The sequence below is a fragment of the Capsicum annuum genome, unplaced genomic scaffold, assembly GCF_002878395.1.
Source record: "Capsicum annuum cultivar UCD-10X-F1 unplaced genomic scaffold, UCD10Xv1.1 ctg4422, whole genome shotgun sequence".
NCBI lineage: Eukaryota > Viridiplantae > Streptophyta > Magnoliopsida > Solanales > Solanaceae > Capsicum > Capsicum annuum.
In genome coordinates this window covers 274763-277860 of record NW_025851733.1, presented here as the reverse complement: position 1 = coordinate 277860, position 3098 = coordinate 274763, and positions in this window count along the sequence as shown.

Here is a 3098-nt window from a genome sequence, read left to right as displayed (position 1 = left end):
ACTTTGTTCGATCTGGTGATCCAATTTGCATCACTATATCCTTCAAGTACGGCAGGATATTTATTATAATTCAAAGCATAATCTTGAGTGTATTTAAGATACCCTAAACTATTTTAATTTCCATCCAGTGAGTTTTGTTGGGATTACTTGTGTACCAACTCAATTTACTAATAGTACATGTTATTTCTGGTCGTGTACAGTTCATTATATACATTAAACATCCCAATACTCTTGAGTACTCCAATTGCTAGTCAATTTCACCTTCATTCTTTCGAAGTACAAAGCTCGCGTCCAATGGAGTCTTGGCAATAATGAATTCCATATACATTAACTTGTCAAGTACCTTTTCGATATAATTAGACTGTGATAATGCCAACCCTTGTAGAGTTCGATGGATTCTTATACCTAAGTTTACATCTACAACTCCAAGGTCTTTCATATCAAACTTGCTCTCGAGCATTCGTTTTATTGCATTTGTGTCTGAAATGTCTCTACTGATGATCAACATATCATTCACATACAAACATGCAATGACTTGGTGATTTGGAGTGTCTTTAATATAAAAATATTTATCACATTCATTTATTTTGAATCCATTTGCCAACACGGTTTGGTCAAACTTCATATGCCTTTATTTTGGAGCTTACTTTAGTCCATATAATTACTTGATAAGTTTACATACCATATGTCCTTTCCTGGAACCACAAAATCCTCAAGTAGTTCCATGTATATTTCTTCCTCCAATTCTCCATTTAGGAACGTGGTTTTCACATCCATTTGATGGATTTGAAGATCATATACGGTCGCTAAGGCAATTAACATTTGAATCGATGTTATCCTTATTATTGGTGAGTATGTATCAAATTAATCAAGGCCTTCTTTTTGTTTGAAGCCCTTTACTACAAGTCTTGCCTTGTATTTGTCAATAGTGCCATCTGCTTTCATATTCCTTTTGAAAATCCATTTATAACCTAAAGGTTTATTTCGGGGAGAAAGATCAACTAATTCCTATGTATGGTTGCTTAAGATTGAATCAATCTCACTATTGACTGCCTCTTTCCAAAAGGATGAGTCCGAAGATGTCATCGCTTCCCTAAATGTTTGAGGCTCATTTTCTAAGAGAAATGTTACAAAATCCGATCCAAATGAAGTAGACAGTCTTTAATGTATACTACGTCTTGGATTTTCTTCATTATGTACATCCTCACTTGGTTCATCTTGAGGTTGTTTAGATCCTCCACTAGACTGTTCATGCCTAATTTTATACAGGTAAATGTTTTTAAAGAATTCAGCATTGTCTGATTCAATTACCATATTTTCATTAATATCCAGAAGTTCGGATTTATGAACCAAAAATTGACATTGTTTACTACTTTTAGCACATCCTATGAACATGAAGTCCACCATTTTAGGTCCTATCTTAACCCTTTTAGGCATAGGAATTTAGACCTTTGCTAAACGCCCCCATACTTTGAAATATTTCAAGTTGGGTTCCCTTCCTTTCCATTTTTCATAAGGAATTGATTGTGTCTTACTATGGGGAATTCTGTTGAGTATATGATTGGTTGTACGGATAGCCTCCCTCCATAAGTTTCGTGGTAAACTGAAACTTATAAGCAAGGCATTCATCATTTCCTTTTGGTTTTTCCTTTCCACAATTCCGTTATATTTAGGTGAATACAGGGCCATAGTTTAATGGACGATTTCATTCTCTACACATATTTCGGCGAAGGGAGATTCATATTCTCCACCCCTATCACTTCTATTATTTTTGTGTTTTATCTAACTAATTTTCAACTTCAGTTTTATATTTCCTAAATGCATCTGTTGCTTCATCCTTACTATTTAGCGAATAGACAAAACAATATCTATTGCAATCATCAATAAAAGTTATGAAATAATTTTTCCCAACACGTGATGTTGTTGACTTCATATCATAAATGTCAGTGTGTACTATGTCTAAAGGATTAGAATTCCTTTCACCGAACTTTTAAGGATGCTTTGCATACTTTGATTCTACACACGTTTAACTGTTTGATTTATTGCACTCAAATTTTGGTAAAACTTCTAAGTTAATCAGTTTTCGTAACGTTTTATAATTAACATGGCCTAAACGTTCATGGCAAAAATAATAAGACTCAAGCAAATAAGAAGAATTTGAACTTTTATTTATTTCAACCGTCATTTCATTCATCTTATAAAAGCCCTCGATGAGATAGCCTTTTCCTACATGCATTTCTCCTTTTCTAATTAAAATTTTTCCAGAAACGGTTACACATTTGAATCTGTTCTTATCTAGAAGTGAAACCTAAATTAAGTTCCTACATAATTCTAGAACATACAAGACATTGTTAAGTATCAAGACCTTTCCCGAAGTCATTTTCAAGCACACTTTCCCTGTTCCTTCCACTTTAGCAGTAGCGGAGTTAGCCATGTAGATCATTTCTTCTACTTGAGCTGGAGAAAATGATGAAAACAACACTTTGTTAGCACATACATGGCGGGTGGCACCAGAATCCATCTACCATTCGCGAAGATTCCCCATCAAGTAGCATTCTGAGAACATAGCACACAAATCATCGCATTCTTTGTTGGATTCAATCATATTTGCTTGATCCTTTTTCTTGCCTTTCTTCGAGGCATGACAATCCATGGACTTGTGGCTAATCTTTCCATAATTGAAGCATTTTCCCTTGAATTTCTTCTTGGGTTGATTGCTTCCTTATTCAACTTTCTTCCTTTTCTTTGAATTGTTTTGATCATATTCTACAATATGTGCTCTACTAACTATAGAATTCCCCTTTTACCTTCTCTCGACAGCCTTATTATCCTCTTCAATATGCAGTTGGAAAATAAGATCTTCAAAAATTATCTCTTTGCCTTTATGCTTCAAGTAGTTTTTGGAGTCTTTCCACGAAGGTGGTTGCTTCTCAACTATCACTACTACTTGAAATGTATCACACACAATCAAACCTACAAAATAGTTTATGTTAGTATTAAGAACCTTTTTAATTTGTTCAACTAAGGTACATTTCAAAGATATTCCTTCTGCTAGGAGATCATGTATGATGATTTGTAACTCCTGCAGTTGAGAGACA